Raw genomic sequence first — 22098 nt, forward strand, 5'->3', positions numbered from 1 at the left:
GATGTCTTTCCAAAATCACATTAAATTTATTTCATTATATTAGCAGATCAATGTATACTGTTCCCGTTTCATTCTTATTATAAGTCAGGTGAGCAGACTGAATCCATTTTAGGGAAACATGTAGCCCTCATCGTATAGGTTACCCAGGAAAGTGTTGGCTAACAAATTGTGGAACAATGTCAGAAGGGGATGCAGCTCCTCACTACTAATTCCTTTTCAAATTACAGCAGTTTTGCCCTGGTTAACTAATTTCATTATTGTCACTCCTGACATACACGGGACTAACAGAGCAGAAACAGGAGTCCTGCATCTATTTATTTCTGTGAAATGTTTATATACCTACCTAACAGTCTGAAATAATGTTTATCACCAAAACAGATTTTCACAGTGGTAAATTTCCACAGAGAGCATGCACTAAGTTTCCGGTCAAGGTGGAATGTAAAGCTCACATTAATAACAAATAATAAATATTACATACTGTATGAATGGTAGAAAAAAAGGAAGTATATAAATGCAGTCACTGGGACCTTTATTTTGTACTGCTGGACAGGTCTATGGATCTATAGAGATCTAGATCCTGCACAAAGGCAGATGTGGGTATACACAAATGTAGACACGCGTTTTGGCCTTTATAGCTACAAAGAGATTTCTAGAAGAAAAAAAAAAAAAGAAGGTATTCTGGTATAAATTTTGAAAGTCCTAAAGTAGACATGGGATGTTTGGCTGTTTGGTCAAGTATAGAATTGAGTAACGGTGTACACCGAAGATGCACTGAAATTTTTACATCGTATGGCTTTTCAGATATCGCATCCTTAAGAATGAGCAAGGGTCATGTAGAGGGCTAGTACGGTAGCTGAAAGTCTTAATTAATAAATTTCCTCATTAATGATGTATATGCATCATGTGCCAAGTATCTTTAACTGATATTAACAGAGATGAGAAAGCACTTGTCTTACCCAAGACAACAACATATTTCTCCTATCTTCTTCGTTACTGCTAAGTGCTTCTTATAGACGTATTCCTTGAGATCTTTGTAAGGGGAGAGGGTTTGTTCTGTTACAGCAGATTTTCATGCTGAATGACTTTGTATTTTCTGCTGGTGACAATTATAAGAGTACTTTAAGAATTTTTTTTTCTTGGCTTGCATACAGAAGTCTTTTTCAGAGCTCTACCTTGAACTCTGGACAGATTTATACAGCTAAAAAATTTGTGCAATATTTTTTTAAATACCACAGAAAGTGTGAAGCAATTTCTAAGGGGAAGAACAAAATCTTCTGCAGATGTGTCCAGGGGTATTCTCTTACAGGAAGATACTGTGAGAAAAATTATCATTTTGTGCAGTCTGGCATTTTACAGAGGCAGTATCAGTCTTTGTAAGCAAAGGATAAAAGTTATCACTTGCAGGAACAGGTTAGTAACATAAAAAGTTGGGAAAAAGATCCTTCGGAGGAAAAGAAATCTTCCTCCTTCATTTCTGCTTCAGTTCAGTCATTGAAGAACAGATACTTGTCCTTGCTTGTGCCTGTGCTGTGTAAACTGCTCTTTGTTGTTTTTCTGGCACTGTTTGGAGCACCAGATAACTTCTGGATGGCACAGAGTAGTTTGCAATAGGTTGACATTCATTCTATGAAACAATTTACTAGAAGTGTAGGTTAATGTTTTTCTCTGGCTTTTTCTTCAGCCTTCTCCTCTTAAACTCGTTTTATTTTCTCTTGCACATTTTCCGTCTTTCTGTTCTATTTTTAGTGCTTATTCATCTGTCTTTCTGTCCCCCTTTTATCCCCATTCCTTACTTCATTGTCATTGTATCTGCCCATTTTCCATCATGTTTTCAGTATCTTCAAGGGAGCTTTAGCTTATTCCTCCTACTGTGTTCTCCACTCTCTTTTATTTTTCCTTTTTTTTTGAGTTAGACTTTCAAATCTCCCTGCTTTCCATCCCTCAAATCCATCTCCTTACTGCACAATCTGGAACCCACTCCAAAGCTTTACTCCTCTGGATTCATGAGAAGTGGTCTGTATCCTGAAGTTAGCAAGGAGGACCCAGAGATGTATTTCGGTTTGGCCTGGATAAATGCCAGGTGCTCACCAAAACTGCTCTATCCCACCCCATCCTCAACTGGACAGGGGAGAGGAAATATGATGAAAGGCTCAAAGGTCAAGATAAGGACAGGGAGAGATCACTCACCAACTAGTGTCACGGACAAAATAGACTGAACTTGGGGAGAAAAGGGAGTTTGTTTACTACCAATCAAATCAAAGTAGGATAGTGAGAAATAAAACCAGATCTTAAAACACCTTCCCCCCACCCCTCCCTTCTTCCCGGGCTCAGCTTCACTCCCGTTTCTCTCCCTCCTTCTGCTGGGCAGCACAGGGGGACAGGGAATGGGGGTTGCGGTCAGTTCATCACACGTTGTCTCTGCCACTCCTTCCTCCTCAGGGGGAGGACTCCTCACACTCTTCCCCTGCTCCAGTGTGAGGACCCTCTCACGGGAGACAGTTCTCCACAAACTTCTCCAATGTGAGTCCTTCCCACAGGGTGCAGCTCTTCATGAACTGCCCCAGCGTGAGTCCTTTCCACAGGTTACAGTCCTTCAGGAACAGGCTACTCCAGCGTGGGTCCCCCACGAGGTCACAAGCCCTGCCAGCAAACCTGCTCCGGCGTGGGTCCTTTCTCCACGGGTCCACAGGACCTGGCAGAGGCCTGCTCCAGCGCGGGCTCCCCAAGGGGTCACAGCTTCCTTCAGGCATCCACCTGCTCTGGCGTGGGGTCCCTTCCATGGGCTGCAGGTGGAGATCTGCTCCACCATGGGCCTCCATGGACTGCAGAGGGACAACCTACCTCACCATGGTCTTCATCACGAGCTGCAAGGGAAGGCTCTCTGCTCTGGTGTTTTGACCACCTCCTTTCCCCCCTTCTTCTTCACTGGCCTTGGTGTCTGCAGAGTTGTTTCTTTCATGTTGTCTCACTCCTCTCTCTTCACTGCCATCTCACTGCAGTTTTTTTTCTTCCTGTTTTTAACTATGTTATCCCAGAGGTCCTACCGCTGTCGCTGATGGGCTTGGCCTTGCCCAGCAGCGAGTCTGTCTTAGAGCTGTCTGGCTCTGGCTTTATCAGACATTGGGGAAGCTTCTCACAGCTTCTCACAGAAACCACCCCTATAGCCCGCCCGGGCCCCCCCCCCCCCGCAACCAAAACCTTGCCATAGAAATTCATAACAGATGTGAGCTTGATCTGGCACTGCAGTACCTCAGAACAGGTGAATATTCTGAGTTAGTGGAGGAGATGCTGAATCAACAGCTAGTTCAGGAAAACAATCTAATCTGAGTTTCACGTGTTAAAATCTCATTAATTTCCAGCAATTGTTAAAAAAATTTTTAAAAAAAGGAAAAAAGAAGAGAAGATGGCCAAACATATAGAACAGTGAGTGTGTAATCTCACACTTGAAATGGATATTGTATTTTAATTCTAAGACCTACACTCTAATTCTGTAGCTAATGTCATGTATTAGTTGGAGACATTTGTGGAGCAATTAAAATTCTGTGAAGTTAAGTTTAAGTACTTGTTTCTAGGACATAAAAGTATAGTTTCTTTTCTTTGAGGAATAAAAATAACCTCAAAACTCTCATAAAGCAACTTGAAAAAGAAAATAAAAGTAGTACCCAGGTAATCACATTTTCTTATTATTTTCTGGCCATAGCAAGGCAGCATTGATCGTAGGACCAGAATTTACAAACACCTCTTGATTATACTTGGCAAAATAACATTGTATCTCAGTTCAGTGTGCTGGAGCTAGAAAACCTGTTTCTCCCATCTCTGTGACTGTGCAGAACTTACATGATAACTGGAAAGGAGAACCTTGGCCACTGTATTATGTGAGACTTAATCTCGCCTCTTTTTTAATAGAAGTTTCTAATTATTTGTGAATAAAATCTGTTGAACATGAACTGAGGTAATGTGCCTTTGCTGAATCTGCAGGCAGGTAATTTTCATGTCTCTGCCCTTTCTCTTCTGCGTTCCTAGTATCTGTATAGTGAAAGGTACAGGACTTTTCATCGTTCTCCTCTTCAGCGGTGACCTGTAAAGGAACATCACTAATACTCTAAAATTAATGCAAAGGCAGGTACTGGAGCAACTTTCCAAAAAGGCCAGACCTAATGAACGTGTGTGTACCAGATGAGGTGTATACATTATTTCTTCTCTTTTCTTCTGATCAGTTAGGTGTGACTGAGCAGTGTATTGTATGATTGAATCGACAGACAGAAAGCGGTGCTGTGAAATCATCTGGAAATACAGTCTTCACAATTAGATAAGGGAGACTCGTCGTCTTATTTAAAGTTAGTAGAAAGAATGGATCCAAAATAGCAGCTTAGTACGCTCCCACCATTTTTCTTCTCAGTAGGACAAATAGCAAATTATCCACTGACTTTGGTGGTGCTCTCACGAATACAGTCTGCCTCTGGTGCTAGCATGTGTATAGCTCTCAATTGCAACATTTTTATATACATCTGTAGAAATATGTGTGTGTGTGCATGTAGTCAGCCTGCATCAGGTAAAAGTGGGTGCCAACTGACTAACGAAAAACCAAGCAGTTTCATTTTTTATGGCTTCTAAATGTGTGTTGCAGGAGGAGGTTCTTTGTTTTTAAAGAGAGAAGAGAAACAGGGATTTTCTTAGGTGAACAGACACATCTTTTCTAATCTTCAGGTTGTACTTTTTGATATGATCCTTCAGGCATCAGTTTTAAATCTCCTATTAACATTAACAGGAATTGTTTGTGCCTCAGTCTAAAAAATATTTTGTGTCATTTTTTTTTCTCTTCTGGTGATGTAAAAAACCCCCCAAACCTTTACTATATATATTTGTTTATATGTGCCTGAAGACTCTCTAAAACGCAATGATCTCAGGATAATTTAGAAGGGTTGGTGTTGTATGTTACTGTCTTACATATGAAGGAAACTTAAGGCATTTAAATGTTTCAATAACAGCTCACTTAGTGAACAAATGAAGAAAGGCTCTTCTAGTCCTCTGACATTAGACTTTGAGCCTTCCAGAAGACTACAGTGACCAGCGCTTCCTAACATTGAGTTTTCAGGTAGCATGTTTAGAACTTCTGAGAGGTACTTTGTGCAAAATAAAAAGATTTAGAAGAACATAAGCAGTTCAAAATAGGAATTCTGATTAGTTATATACATTTTCACCAGCCCTGCACCTCAGACAAAATGAAAGATTAAATATGTCTTATTGATCAGATTTAAATAGCTTTAAAAACAGCACTTTTGCACTGAAATTTTTTAAGATGTATTTTGTAGTCACTTGTCCTAATTCTGTGGCAAACCAAGCTCACGCCACTTTTGTTCCCTGTGGAGCTCAGAATAGGTGCTGGATTGGCAGCCTGAAAAAGATGTTCCACTACTGAACCATATGAAAGAGAGGTCTTGGTGTCATGTGTCCCAGTCTTGACCTGAAGAAAAGGATAAGCTTCATTTAAGTTCTCCCCTAGTGTTTTGATGGAGTTAACCAGTAAGACTGCAGTTGTAATCAAGATAAATGTTTGCTGGAACCACATTACCACAGCTAAACAGCAGCTGCAGGAAGGTGACAAACCTTCATCCTCCTAAAAGTGAGAAATGAATGCCTGTATGTAGTTCATAAAGCATTTTTAAAGGCCATATCACTTTTAGGAGGTAAGTAACTGCAGGGGGACCAATTGTTAATGTAGATCTTACTTACAGGGCTTTGAAAAGACAGGCCCTGAAAAGCAGTTCTTATTTAAATACTGTAGCTGTACATACACTAGAAGACATAGTGAGGCAACTTAGTGGAATTTGGTTTAAGATTTTTGTTCAGATTCAAAATGTTGTACGTTTTTCAGAGGTTGATATTTTTCTTTAAACTCAGATATGCTTGCCTGCTCTCACACTCTCGCACAAACATATTTCATATTTTTTCTCAGGACGCTGTATGAGCCATTCATTATTGACTTGTTCCTTCTCTTTGAAAGAATATCTGCCCACACAGTTAAAAAAATAGTTGTCTATAGGCTTCATCCTCTTCATGCCGAAGTGTGTGGGTGAGGCGTATTTAACCTGATTGTAAAGGAAATTGCTATCAATTCCCTCACTACTGGAGACGGATTCAGGAAAAGTATTAAAATTAAAGGAAAAATGAGAGTTTCCAACTTGAGAGGGAAAAAAGAATGTGTTGAATTCCCAGGATTATTGGTGTGTTTGTGCTGGTTTTCCCATCTTCCATATTAAGAATGATTTGTGTCCATTTGGCAGAGACTTTGTTTGATCATGCTGCTTGCTAACAACTGTTGTAGCTGGACTCTTGAGTTGTGTTAAATTTTGGAAGGCTAAGTACTGTTGCTGGAAATGGGTACATAGTTTTCAGACCCCTTTGCACACATCAGACTCCCTAAGGACAGCCCATAACCCTTTCAAACCTCATGTTGCAAAGAATGTAAAGCAAATTGTTAGCAGCTTTGTGGTAAAGGAGAATGTTTCTTTGTCATAGTCTTTCCTCTCTGCTTCGTGTTGCTCTCTCTCACAAGTCTCTTTGTCTGCATATGGAGGTGGCAGAGCATAGGCTTACAGATAATTGAGCTTGTTGCTTCTTTCCTGAAGAGCTCCAACAAACATGTTTTTAAATCCTTGAATTTGGGTTGCTGGCCATGAAGTTACATATATTGGTCTAGTATGTCACTTCTTTCCATCTACACTTACCAATTTTTTTCTCCAGAGTGAAATTCATCCTGTGTTTTGTGTTTGCTATAAATACACATCTCAGTTCTATTTCTATCCTTAGTGTCAACAATAAAATTCCCTTGTTCTATGTTTAGCTTGAATAATTACCAAACCATTTGCAATTAGAACTCTAGGATATGACCTCACACTGATTTTTTTCCTTCATTTCTTTCAGTATTTAATACATTTCAGATACTGAAAATACCAAATCTTTGTCCTCTTATTTTGATGTTTATCAGTAATGGAAACATTCCAAAACAATCAGCCAAATACCTATGCTTTGTTCATTTATTGCCTTCTCTGAAGATAAATTGACTGTACTCAACTCTCTTCAGCATTTTTCTTCACCTAGATATTATTGCCTTGTGCAGCCACCCCAAGGTGACTGTTATCACTTAATTAAATCCTTGCACGCTGGGAAGAAAAAACAACATTGTTCGTTCATAACCCCAAGGAGGTGGTGTTTTTTTTTTCTTTAAGCCACTAAGCCTTTTCCCTGTTTTATTAACTTATTCCTGGCTACAACAAGACATACTTTGTTGATGAGCAAAAGGTTGTATTAGCTTTTTATTTTCTGGGTAAACTTATCTTTTCTCTGGGAAAAAAATGTGGGCATTACAACAAAGAAAAAAAATGGGATCTCTCCAAACCCTGCAATTCTAGTAAAGGTTTGTGTAAACATCAAGCTAGTAAAGAGAAACAGGGGAGTAGCAGGAAGGAAATGAGAAAATAAAATGCAAACATAAAATTGGAACAAGACAAAAAAAGTAGAGATGACGTGTATCTACACAGAGAAACTACTGCACTGCTAAGGGAAAATTGGCATAAAGAATAGCATTTTTGAAGAGAAAAATATATCAGGGCTCTTTATGTTGCTGTCTAGGGCAGCATCTTTTTATTAGCCTCTTGGTTAATGTCCTCTCTCTGTCTATTGATTTCAGACTACATAACACTGTGCTCTTGCTTTTACCTTTGCATTTTTTTTCCATAGTGCACAATCCTACTTGAAAACTGTAAGAGGAAATATTGCAGATGAGCCATTCACTGAATACATGAGACCTGTGAATTGCTTTTATGTTGTTTTAAGCGCTGCACTTCATATGAGAAAGTTCACTCGAAGCAGTGAGTTTCCAGAATATATGCAATGGTTTAGCTGCCTTTTTGCTCATTTCTAGTCCATTAAACGAAGAACCAGAAGATAGGTTTATCTGCTCTAAAATTTGGGCTCAAGCAACCATATGTATTTGTCCATGATGCTAAAACATTTTGCCACCTGCTGTGTTCAACAAGCATTTACAAATAGTAAATGCTATTTAAAGCTGTAATATTTGCCAGAGCAGTTTATGCTGTGATATCGTTTGTACGAGAAGCATAACATTTTAGTGTGTAATAGGAAAGAGCTTTTAAGTAGTTGGATAACTGTGATGTTTTAAATATTACTACTATGCACAGACTATAATTATTGTAGGTTATAGACAGTAGCATAAGTTTGTATGTGAACCACAAATATGGATAGATTTGTATGGATTTGCTCCAAATCCAGCACGCCTATCATGTGTCAGTAGTTAGCCTCTAGAAATTCTCTGTTCATGATAATGTTTGAGCCTAAATTCTGGGATTTCTTTTTGTTTTGTGCATTTAAATTCTTGTCTGTAGCTTTCTGAAGCAATTCATTAATTTTACAATGTTCATGCAGCTTAAATTTCTCTCTTTTTTAGCAATAATAAAAATCTTTCAGTTTACCTTCACAGATTCTAGAAACGCTTTCCAATCTTTGTGCAACTGATCTGCCATCCACAGTGATTTTAACCTATACTCTGTGATTTTGTCTAGTCTATTTTAACTTTGAGGCCTGTAGGCTATTTATACATCTGCACATTTAATGAACATATCGCAAAAGTATCTGAAGCTTCTTTTATTTGGAATAAAGGCAATAACAAATTTGTCAGTTATCAAGATTCTAGGTTTTGTTTAGTTTCAGATTACTATTAGAGAGTGGTTTAGGAAACACTAATTCTGCACTGAATTAAGTTTTGGTGTCCAAAGGGTGAGATTCCTCAGGAGGAGACAGTTTTGGCATCAGTAAGAGTTTTAGGAGTCATCTGTACACAGAATTTGATCTTTAAATTTAGGACACTAATTTCAAAAAGCTGTAGTATGTGCATACTTTCTGTTTACTTTCCAAAACTGGTTTTGTCAGACTCCTTTCCTTTTCTTGTGTGTTCCTAATTGGAAATTCTAATTCTACATTTGTTGTATTGTATGATTTTTCACAAATAATTTTACTACTAGTTTGTGATATCAGTGGATGGCATAGTGACTTCATTGCAGGATTGGGAAATGGCACAGGAAACTTGTGAGGGAGAATTTTATTCCAACAACATTTAGCTAAAAATATATGGCAAGACATATTGCAGTTTCAGACAAGGATGCTTTAAAGTTTTGTACACCATGAATGTCCATCTTTTAGGATTAAAAACCATTCTGAATTTCTAAGCACTGTGCTGTGTTTATTTTCTTTTCTGTTAGAAACACAATAAAAATAAATATATAAATAAAACCAGTTAGTCTTAAGTACTGTAGTAAATCACCTCTAGCAGGTTGAATTGTAATCCTGCTAAGGATAGTACTAGGCTGAAAATACTGTTTAGATTTTAAACCCTAGTCAGAACTCATAGAGTCGTCTTAGATGTGGAAAACATTTGGTTGTATTTCTGTTGCAATTATTTTGTGTGTGTGTGCTTCTGCTCTTTCCCATCTGGTTTCAAACCAGAATCAGGCAAGGACTGATAAAACACCATTTCTTTTTCACTATAGTGACTGAAAGCAGATTGAAGAAATTCAGATAAATGACGGAACTTGTTAAAGCATGACCACTTAATTTTTTTTTATTTTAACTTGGAAGGGTTGCTGCCAATTAAAATGGCAAATTTACATGCAGAAATCTATCTGTGCTGCTTTCTGTGTTGTGTGTCAGGCAACATGTTCATTTGGGCAGGGTAACAGAACAGCATCTGAGCTGGAAAGACATTCACACAGCAGCATAAAAAACACTGATGGCATCTACTTGTCTATTTGATAGAACAGGGGGTAGTGGTTTTAAACTAAAAGAGGGTAGATTCAGACTAGATACAAGGAAGAAGTTTTTTACAATGAAGGTGCTGAAACACTAGAACAGGTTGCCCAGAGACATGGTAGATGCCTCATCCCTGGAAACATTCAAGGTCAGGCTGCATGAGGCTCTGAGCAACCTGGTCTAGTTGAAGATGTCCCTGCTCATTGCAGGGGAGTTGGACTAGATGACCTGTGAAGGTCCCTTCCAACCCAAACTATTCTATGATTCTATGATTCTATTTGATTTTGGCTCAGGGTAGTTTTCCAATGATTTAAAGAAAAGGAAAAAGATGCAGAAAAAAAAGAAGCTACTGAGACAAATAAAGGGATGTTTGAGGAAGTTCTGGTTTGTATTTTATTTTCTGTAAAAAGGATTGAAGTTAAAATTGCCCTAGAAGTTCTTTCATTGATGCACTACAAGTAAGGCTTGAAAGTACGCTGCATCAGGGAGAAGAAATGTTGTCAAAATGCAACATTACAGGACCTCCAGGTAACAGAAGCAGGAATTCAGAACGCACAATAAAGATGCCCAGATAACTGACGACAACTGCCTCAATTTAGACAACCGAGCAAACATGTAAGGTATTGCTTAGGATCTAAAAGAAGTCATTGCTCAAGGCAGGAGACAATTACAGGTACACATGACTTCTTAACGGAGCAGAAAGAAGAAAAATATCACAATGGAAGCAGGGAAAGCTAGGATGCTACACTCATACTATGTGTTTAAAGCATCATAGAAGAACTTAGAAGCATTTCTTTGGTTTTCTCTGGGTGGTGTTGAATAACAGGAAAATGGTGCTAACATTTGGCAAGAGGAAGAGTTTTCTTTCATCAGTTCCATTGGTGAAGGCAGTTTAACTACAGTCATCTTAGGGAGAGGCTTTAACCTTCAGGTCTGTTACAAATTGGAGTGAAACGGATAGTAACAGTGCGTAGCAATCATGTCAGTTCCTACTTGGGACACAGGATACAACATATAGATTGTTGACATGTGCAATAAATGGCATTAGGGTTGGTGGTGTCAGAACTTATTTGGGGCATTTTTAAATAATGTGGCGTGTGGATTATTGGCATAACCGACAGCTACTGTACTCTGCAGTGTCAAGGAAATCTTGAGCACATTTTGATGAGCAGTTTATTGATACTTTATGCTGCCACTGCTCCAGGGGACCCCTTAAGGGCATATCATGATAGTGTGGCTGCAGACTAAAACCCTGTGGTAAAAATACAGACAAACATTTTCACGTGATTACAGTGAAACTGCCTTTAAAAGGAAAAAAATGTATTCTTGGTTGAGACCTTGCGTTTCTGGCTTCAGCTGGTGCTATATGGACAAATCATAACCCACTCACCCCTCCCTACTCTTGAAAATAGGATTTTATTATGGAAATACAAACAGACCCTTAATTATCACAGCAGGCAGAGGTGCCACTATAATGTGTTAGCTTGTATTTAAAAAAGAGTATAAACCTTTTTCACTGAAAGAGCTGCTCTGTGTTGTTGATATACTTCAATTTATGCAATGAACTAGTAAACAGCAAAATCCATACTTATCTTTACCTACGCAGGCATTAGAGGTGAGCTCAGAAAAAAAAAAAAAAAAGAAAAAAAGAAGTAAGGAAGCGAGGGAGGGAGGGAGGGAGAAACACAGTATTTCCTCACAGCCTAGGGTGAGATTAAGGTCCTGTTGATGGCAGAGCTACATGCTGTCTTCTCACCTGGTCTCATATTCCAGCTGTGAAACAGAAGTGGAAGGTCAACATAGCAATGGTGTTTTGTAGTGGCAAACTGAGCTGATTTCCTGAAACCATTCAAGACCAAACCTCCAATTCCGTCAGGGTAACTGATTTTCACATAAATGTGCTTTCCCCAATTTTGTGTGAAATGTACTTCTGGAGTGAAGCACTGTAACCTCAAAACCCCTGAAAGAAGTACTGCAAACCAGTGTAGAGATATCAGCTTTACTGTGTAGAATGCATATGTAGTGGATAATTACTTCAGGGGAAGATTTTGAAATATTTCTATTATTAATGAAGTCTCTACCTTGTTTCGGGAAATTAATTGTTTTTCTGTTAGTGCCACATATTCACTGTACTCCTATGTTCCCTGCTGTTAACAGCACAGATGAGTGAATGGAAACCAGTTCTTCTATGGGTACTAAAATAGCACAGCATAGTTTTCTGTAGATTTCCATCTTGTCTTCTGTTGGCTTCTGTGTCTGAGACTGTGCAACCTGGCTGTGGCTTTTTCAGTGGTCAGGGCATTTTTAAGGTGTCTGTTCTTTGGTGTTAAATGCTATAGGAACTCACAGTCCAGCTTTAACTGCTGCAAAGGCTATCAGAGGGTCTTGTCTCCATTATCAGTCTGTTTTCACCAAACCTGTAGGAGTTTCTCTGATGCCTTTGCCTGCTGTCAAATCTAGGAAAAACTAGCCATGGATTGGAATGCTGTTTGTAGAACAGTCAAAGACATGCAGAGTGGAGGAAACTAATTTCAAAGTTCGAAGAACCACTTCACAGTCCAGACCTCAAAGGGTTTTGTGCACTTTTTTTTTCATGCCTCTGTAAACCTAACTTGTAGTAACTAGCAGATTCTGATTCTTGCCAGTCCAGATTCTTCTTGTTTCAATCATCACAGGACTAAGGAGTCAAGTGGCAGTAACAGTTCTGGAGGCTTTTATGTACCAGTCTTTACTGAAAAAGCAAACAGCTGTTTTAATTTAGTCCAGATGTATATGGATCCTAGAAGACTTCAGAGTGGAAATCTGTGGAACTGCTCCGCACTCCCATAGGTGGAGAAATAAATGGTAAAGCAAATGAATCTCCTGTGTTGATACAAGGATCAATGTCAGCTGGAGGAATTCCCAGCTGAATAGGACCAGATTCGGTATTCTTTCCATTATTACATGTGATAAGAGGCTGAATATGAGAATACAGGTTTTTATTTTTTACCATGTATCTGCTAAGAGTTACAGTTAGAAATGGCACTGGATTGAATGGATTTTGGATTTGTTCTTAGTATTCTGTGTTCTTATTATCTCTATATTCTGTTGTCTATAAAGTATTCTCAAAACAATCTTCTTTCAAGAAGAGTATAAATCAGAATGATATGCTAGGCAAAGAACTCAAATATTTCTCATTCAAATCTGTTTTTGTTGTCTGTATTGCCATCTAATAGATTAAATATGCTAAACATAAGCCCCTCATCCTTTTCTTCCCTGAGCACAGCCTCTCTGCTTCATACGTATGAAACTGTGTGATGCAAGTGAGAACACATGTACTCAGTTCTGGACTAGAGGTCTAATTCAAGCAAGCCAATTGTCAGGATCAATCACGAGAGCATCTGAGTACCTGCTGAGTGCAGGTGTCATTTTAAGAGTGCAGTTAACTCTATATCACAAATTCTTCCCTGTAATTTTTTTTTCTTTTGGAGAACAGACATTTAGATACCTTTATCTCTTTACTTTCACATAGTGTCAAGTTGTGCAGATTGAAAGAAAAGCTTACCAAACATGCAGATATGTAATGAATATAAGATCAATTTGAATCGAGCTTACATAAACTGAAATATTCATACATAGCACAAAAGACCTTTAAACTTGCAGCTTTGGAAACAATAACATTCACAGCAATAATTATTGCTCCCGCAATCAGTTGTGCTCATGTAGGTGCTTCTACCTGCACAGCATTCCAGTCAGATTGGGTTCCCGCAGTCTCTTGCTGCGTGGTGTGAGGTGCAGGTCTGGGGTCTCAGACCTCATCCTACCAACTCTCACTATTTCTCATAGCTCCTGCTACTGGGTCACCTTACTCTTTCAGTTTTGACACCCATGGTAGTAAACGTTATCCAGGTGCACACAGTGTCGAGTCTTTACTCAGGGCAGCACCTCTCAGTGCACAAATGCATATGTCATTGGAGTATTTGTACCACCGAAGGACAGAAGCCAATTGATATTCAATTCCTATGTACCCAAAGCAAAAACCGTCCACAGCCAGGTATACGCTTAATCCTGACCCTCAGCGATCACATTCTCAAGGTAAGTGATATATAATGTAGTATCTGTATGAGAAGTCTCATCCTAAATAGATATAGTTGATTGTATTAGATGGCATGCAGTTACTGGCACCACAATCTGCTGTCCAAACAGTCTGGAACCAACACTAAGAATTCTTTATAATTGAAGGGTAGGAGCTCATCAGGAACTGGCATGAAAGGTCAGTGCTTTAATACACAACTCCCACAAAATTGAATTTTAATTAAGTGCGACAGTGTTGAATCCCTCCCTCAAGAGTACTTTTTCTCCCTTTTTCTTTACACTAGTATATATAGTACTCCTCTCAGATAAGAGAATAGCAAAGACAGTATAAATATTCTGCGTAGTAAGATTTTAACTTCCGAGGTTTTCAACAGTGGTTAGTATAGCATGTAGTAATGTACATCAGTGTTCTGTTTTAGTAATGAATCATTTATGCGGAAGATCGGATGACGAAAAATAGCACCTGTCAATGAGAACAGCAGTTTTCAAACTTTTTTGTGTGTGTTTGTGTACACCAGTGGGTGACAAATATTGCCCGTTGGTGGTTTAAATGCTGTGTGGTGAATTTAAGCCTACAGACAGTAAGCTTACTTTTCCCAGTTACCTTTCACAGCCCCTTCAAACACTTCAGGTTGAAGTTGTTCAGAATGAATAGTTCAGATTTTCCAGACTGTTGTATAGTTTCGGTTTCAGTTTGAATAGTTCAGGCTGAAATCAGTCAGATGGAAGACCACAGACTAGAAACCACTGATACGGACACAGAGAAGGTACATTTTACTGAACATCTTCTTGCAGTAAAACTACTGTGAAATTGTCTGCATGTCATGTAAAATATTACTGTATCACTTACCATTTTTCACTTGTTCCAAAAGAAGCAAAGAAAGTAAACTCCTACAAAGAAAGTAAACTCCTGCATCCTATCTCTCACTAGTCGGTACTACTCACCTTCTAAAACATTTTACTCAGGAGCGATTGCCTCCTCACCATCACTGATAAACAATCCAAAAGCTTCAAGTTGTAGCAGGTCATCAGACAGTTAAAATCTTAATGCCATGGAAGCCTAACATGTAAGTTAAAATAACCTCTACAGCCAGCTGACTTCAGCAGAGCTAATGCTGTACTGGGTAAAGCATTAGACCACTTCTAACAAATAGTTTAATTCCCTCAATGCACATCAGTGTGTCTTCTACATGAAAACCCGCATAAATTTCAGCAGCTCAGCCCAGTAATTTAGATCAGTTAATCAAACAGAAGCATAATAATGAGCAGAGATATAAAGGATATAGCAAAATAGTGCAAATACTTCACCAAAAAATTTCACGGAGATAATTAAAGTTCATCTGGCTTCTATCATGTAACTCAATTTTGTTGTTCTTATCTGTGTTTTGGCTTTGATACAGTTGTCTGCATGTTATATGAAGGGGTTTGCCAAAAAAAAAAGAGAAAAATTTATGCCGTGATAAACTGGGTTGCAAAATAAGTGCAAGCTGTCTGTCCTGGATTTCTTTTTTTTTTTTCCCACATTAGTAAGCCTCACTATTTCTCTCTTCTAATAGCATTGCAGTATAACCCAAGGATATTTTTTTTCCCCTACTGTGATGCCAACATTTCAGCAAGTCTAGTAGCTTTCATGTGCAGTTTCCTCTATGCAGTCAGGACTGTTTGGAATTTTGCAGGTATATGGAATGGCCCTGTAGAAAAAAATTGCTGTCTACAAGGTAGAGATCCCTAAAAATCATTCATTTCTTTTGTATACAAAAAATTTGTCAAACTGTTAATCTGTCATTTTTTTCTTTAACTCCCATCGCTTAGAAATATGTAATCTTTCTGTGATTCTCAGGCTCATATCTGATATCTGTCAATCTACTATCAGCAAATAAACCTGAGAGCACACCTTAAGAACCCAGCTGCCACCTTTAAACATTATTCTTGCCTCTAAACTTTTCTCCTCTACACTCTCCGCTTTTGCAGTGGTTCTGATCTGGAAAAAAATCTGTTTTCTAATCAAGTAGTAAATTTGCCCCTGCAAGTTTTTGCTGCTTTGGTTACATAAATGTACTTATTCTGTAAGTCTGGTGAAAGATGCATCAAGGGAATCAGTAAAGTTTACTCTTCCTCCTTCCCATCTTGGCTTCGAGCTATAAAGCAGACCTCCTTATTATTGACACATTTATTTTTTGGCACTTCCTTGTTGTCGTAAATTGCATCCTGACCACACGAGAAAAGAGCACAAAGATGACAAATTAGGAAGCTGGCATCAAAGTCCATTCTAACCACATCCTTTGAGCTTTTCCTATTACTTCATCTTTTTTACTGTGCTTGTTTTGGTGCCAAATACATATTGTTGTGTTGCCACATACGTGTCATTAATTCACAAGGAGTCTATGGTCGTATAGCCATATAATCATTATGGTGGACTGTGATTGAAAAAATGGCAGTGGTATGAGAGTTGAAAACAGGGTTTTCTCTGTGTTTGATGTTGGGATTTTTACTCGATGGTAAAAAGCTTATACCCCAAGGAACACTGCAACAAGTCCTATGCCTTTTTATTTTATTTGGAGTTTTGTTTTGTTTTCTGCAAGGGATTAAGACTGAAGAAGAGGAATAAAGCTTTTAGAGATTTTTGTAACTCAGTAGATGATGAAACTTTAGTTGCTTATTTTTATTCATGTGTATCAAATATATCCCACATAAAATCCTATTTCCAGGAATTATACTTCAGTTGTCTTATAGTACTTCATTGTGAAAGCCCAAGGTCAGATTTTCCACTTAAGTGGTTATGCTTTTGTATGTTTGTTGGTGTTGCTGGACAATATTACTCTGATATCTTAACAGTGAGAGCACAGTAGATGGGCACTGAAGCTTTGAATCAGGTTTCTGTTCACCACTGTTTATGCCTTTTATGTCATTTTAAACCCCCATCCAAGAATGGTTGCCATGTTGAAATGAAACTTATTTTTTGTTGCTGTTTTTAGTAAATCATGGTTTTTAAGCCCTGCTGTATCATAATAAATTAATTATGCAATGATATGTTTATTATAGGAGAGGGACTATTTGCTTTCATAAATGTCAATTATGTCAATGCTGCCTCACTTTTAAAAAAAAGAATAAAATATTTCTGCTGTTATTGAATGTTGTATGTCTAACTGGTGACAGGCTTTGTCCTCAAATTAATGCTCAGCTCCAGTTATAATATCATTGTGTCATAACAGTGAAAAATTCTTATTAAGATGATCTGTTTGTCAGGAAAAAGTTTAGTATATCGATTAATCTGTTTTATCAGGGGGAGTATTGCCTTCACCGGCCCCTATCTCCTAATCAGAGCCTGAATGATGAGAAAAACATCACAGATGCATGCTGCATTGGACAAAGAACACATGCATGCATTTAAATCATGTATATCTTACTTTTTACTGATGTAATTGTGAAATATGTTCTTTTTGCATTCATAATTAGGGGGTGGAACAGATGGTGAAGGCTTAGTTTAAAATAATCTGTCATTAAAATAACCTAGCCTACTGGTAATTCTTCACTCTAACTGGAGTTTAGGTCAGGGTAACAGGGGTTTTTGCAGCATTGGAATACACTAAAAAGAATTAGGGACTTCATGGATAGTATGAAATATGAGGATATTCTCCAGAAGGACACTGTAGCAAGTCTCCAGTGAATTAAATTTGCCTGTAGTAGGAATATGCAAAAATGGCTGGGACAAAATTCCTCTGACAAATATAAATCCATTTAGTAAGATGCATTATACATTAGTGTGCATTCGGTCAAAGTGGTACAGTGGGTTTCATATCCTGAGAGGAAATAACCTCACCTTTCCACAAATACTGTAAGAGACACTTAGTATTTTGGGTTAAAAACCTATGCTTTACATTTTCATTGTTCTGATGTCAGAGGATATAAATTATAATTATGGGCATTATTATTCAGAGGTGCTGTAGCTAGCGACTTTTACATCTGAGTGTCACTTCCTTCGTGTCTACCACATTGACTTGCTGGTGTGTGACAAAGGAAATCTTGTATTAGTCCTGTCTGGCTAGTTTAGAGCAGCTTTCAGTAATAAGAAAACTGCCTCAATAAATCAGATACTTGCATGTCTTTAAAGCGTTTATTTTAGTGTTTCCTCAAAGATTTCATTCCCTAACAGCTTTGAAGAAAGCATATAGATTTCAGCATGGTATTATGATAAATCTTCTCGAGGAGGGGCAAGCATTAACATTTGTGTCGGTTCTTTTTCATCTTAATCCAACCTTGGTTAATAATCAGAAAATTCTACATAGTGGGTAAGAAGATGTAATTAACCCTTTGACCCCAGAATCTTAATTGATGCCTGTTGAAAACAGTGGGGCAGTTAAAAAAAAAAAAAAAATTGAAAAGTAGCCTGTGGTGATTGAAACAGCATAATACATAATGGTTTTCTGAAATCAGAAGTACTAGGGGACTTCAGCTTTAATCACATTTTGCATAAAATCAGTAAGTGTAGGTTTAAACAAGAAGTTGTCAGTGCATATGCATTTGGGGTCACCCTGGCCCTTTTTCAGCTGCCACACTAGATGGGATAGGATGGAGTTTATGACAGTCAACTTCATTTATAAAAATAAAAAAGAAATTAAGAATCTTTTCCTAACAGAAGACAGTCTACCTTTATATTCATGGCCTCTGCTTCAATGAAAATAGGACATTTTATGATAAACCAGTTACCTTAGCAGGCCCTATTTCTATATTATAGTTGATGATAACTGTGGAACATCTGAAACGGGAATCCTATCTGTCTTTGAGCTACGGTGAAACTGTTCAGAAATCCTGGCTGGAAATTACACTGTAGCGCTCATTTTAAAAGAGTTGAAAGCTGACTAAATCCAATACCTTTCTCGCATTTATTGTGCCCTTAGTTATACATTGGTAATATGAATAATACTTCCAGAGATTTCTCATTAAAACAAAATTGTTTGTAAATAGGCAGTATACAATGGTATCACATACCCTTCTTCAGTACATAACATCATCTTTGTTATGTTGCCTGCCACCTTCTCTGAAGTCTGCTGCTCTCTTGGCATGCACAAAGGATGTACACTTTATGAAAAATTGAAAAATTTCAACACGCATTACTTAAATAATAAATATTCATAAATAATACCTATGAATAACGAATGAGACAGTCCTTCAGAACTACTGTTTGACCTGTGTAAGGAACAACAACATTATCACAAAACTGGTCCACCTCAGGCCTTTCATACTGGTGGGAGGAACTGTCTTGTGTTAAAAGGTGGCTATTTCTCCCCCTATTTTTATTGTCATTTTTCTTAGGTATTAGGACCTGAGCTTAGTACTTGGGACCTTTGTTCTAATGTCTTTGTATGTGGGGCATGGAAGTAGTTAGCTGTTTCATTAGCTGTTAGTGAGTAGCTCTTTCAAAACACGATTAAACAAACTTTCTGACTTTGCTCTATTGAATATTATGCTGAATTCCATCAGTATTTGTGCCCCAGCATAACTTCAGGAAGGAGGGGAAGGAAATGGAGAAAGAAGGATTCACCACAATTTAGTAGTCTCACTTGGCATAATGAACTGATTTTATGGCAGGGGAAATGACTAGTCATGCAAGAAGCCAAAGGAGTTGTGGGTGTGCTCCACTGGTCCATCAGTGGTGCCTCCTTAGTACCTACCTTGTAAAACTAGGAGTCAAAAGTAAGGAATAGTCTCCCAGAAAGAAAGAGAAGAAAAGGGTAACGAATTAAAACTGTTTAACTGAAAGGAGAGAATTGGAGTCAATGGCATGAAAAAGTAGCAAGTGCTTAAGGTGTCTTAACACTTCTCACTTTAACATGCTTCCCAGTTGCTGATGACTTTCCAAGCTTTAGCCAGGAAGGCTGAAATTTCTTTGTACAGTTGTGTCAACCAGGTACAGTTTTATTTATTTATATTTTTCCAGCAAAATTGATTTCAGCCAATTCCAAAACAACACTTAGGAAAACATTTCTGCCTAATCAGTAGTAAAAGCTTTCTTCAAACGTTTGTTTCATTAAGAAGCCTGAATTCCTGAAAAAGATGATGCATAGAAAAGAAGCAGGAAAGCCATCAGTGACTCAGAGAATTATTTTTTACTGTCCTAGCAAAACCCTGTCCAGATATGCCAGAGCCTTACACAGTAAAGCAGTGTATTAAACAGAACAGATCATAAATGTGGTCCAACTACACATAACTCTTGAGTAGAAGAGCAAGGGGACCATACTAAAAGCCCGGATATGTAAATAAACTGAGAAGACGAAAGTTGTTTTTATGAGAGACACAAATGACTGGAGAAACATGGTCTTGAGCACACTAAGTTATAAAAAATAATTATAAGGACTATCAGATACCATGGTCATGCCAACTAGGAACAACCTGAGGTTAGAATGAAGCTTCAAGTAGGCTTGTCATTGCCTACCTAACCATTATGCATATTTCAAAAACTGTTCTGAAGCATCTAGACACACAGTCAGACCCAGGAAAAACCAACCACTGCAGGCAGGCCGTTAGTCTGATTCAGTATGGAAATTTATTGTTGTTTGTGGAGAATGGCGTTCTAGAAAGAACATGTATAGATGGCCAGCGAACCAGGGTGACAGTTTTCACTTTTATTTCTAACAGAGGATTAAACCAATTTCCTCAAAGGAATATGCAACAGAGCATTAGGAAAACTTGAACCAAGACCTTTAAAGATTTACTCTACTGATCTTTCTGTGACGGGGAAAGTGGATAGTAGTAAAAGATATGATCCATAGTGGGAGAGATCAAATATGTAAAAATTTTGATTGTCCTTGTATGGATCTAAGTTTGAACTTCACTGTTCCAAATTTTCCACCTGTTATTGATGTTAAAATTCAACGAACTGATGTTAATCATTTGAAAAGAAATTATGATGATTTAGAAGAGGCCATAAATCACTTGCATAATATAAATGTTTTTACATGAAGGAAATCTATGCAGATTTACATTTTTATTAATTCATAAATATAAATTAGAGTCTTTATTTAATGCAGTGTCCTTAGTGAGGGTTTGTTTTCCAATATTTGATTTATTCTTTTTAGAAAACACAGATTTTTGAACTAATTCCACCACCTACTACATCAGAGCAGGGGAACACTTGCCAAAGACAGCTTCTGACCAGCAATGTGTTAGAAATTGATCAAGAAGCAAAAGAATAAAAAAATTAAACCCCCTCAGAAATCACTGTTCTGTATTTGATAAGGAGTGAAATGGTTTCATGAATTTGTCATCATATATCTCCATCAAATTTGTGTGCATCTCTTATTTTTTTCTTCCCAAACCAGGCTGATCTCTCAAATGCTACTGTTACATGTTTACTTTACACATACCTTTATTCCAAGGGGATATTTGGGACGGGACTTTTTTGTTTCTTGTTCATCCCAGCATTTGGGGTATTTGTTATTTTCTGAGCAGTTTTAATATTTCTGATTTCTGGAATTTTGTGAGTTGACTTTTGCAATAGTGAATACTTGTTTGCCAATAATCTGCCTCATAAAAAGCATAAAAATAAAGGTACATATAGTGTACAGAAGGCAGTTACTTCCTAGTGAAGATTTGCTCTTATTCCTAGAGGTATGTTTCTGTCTTGATGTGCAGTGATTTACTCCATGTGTCAGTTTAGACTGTAGTCCTTTGTTTATTAACTGCAGTCATGTTTCAAAAGGTATGCATTAATCTGTGTAGTCATGTTTTGATTTTTGCAGTTGCAATGGAAACCACATCCAAAGACTTGAACCTTTCAAAATAAAATCTAATCTAGAGTTTTACACCAAAGGGATGAAATTTGTAACATTTCTGTAGACCTAAGCTGTAAACATCTTTGACAGTAATCTGCTGATTGGCTTTGTTTGTTGTCTCACAGAAGGAAAATGCTGGGGGGGGGGGGCGTGGGGTGGTGGTGGTGTGTGTGCATGCACACGCGTGTGTGTAATCCTCAATTAATTAACAAATTATTGAGGTTTATAGTGGTTTGAATGATGGTAGGATTTTATTTTCTCTTTTTCAGTTTTTGGAAGCAGAAGTCTGCTGCTTTGATTGTGGGGAATGGGGGGAGATCTTCTTACATACCATTTGATTGGAAGGTTTTTTGCTTTTCTTATTTATTTCTTCCTGTAAAAGATTGAAGAACATTTTATTTTTCTATATTTTTTCTGTCATGCAATT

General features: G+C 37.8%; 1 protein-coding gene across 7 annotated transcripts in view; it reads left to right on the forward strand.

The window, feature by feature from the left end:
* Positions 1–22098, forward strand: part of NPAS3 (neuronal PAS domain protein 3) — a 636093-nt gene that overhangs the window by 419243 nt on the left and 194752 nt on the right. The window lies entirely within an intron of this gene.

This window comes from Opisthocomus hoazin, chromosome 7 (assembly GCF_030867145.1).
Source record: "Opisthocomus hoazin isolate bOpiHoa1 chromosome 7, bOpiHoa1.hap1, whole genome shotgun sequence".
NCBI classification, from domain to species: Eukaryota; Metazoa; Chordata; class Aves; order Opisthocomiformes; family Opisthocomidae; genus Opisthocomus; species Opisthocomus hoazin.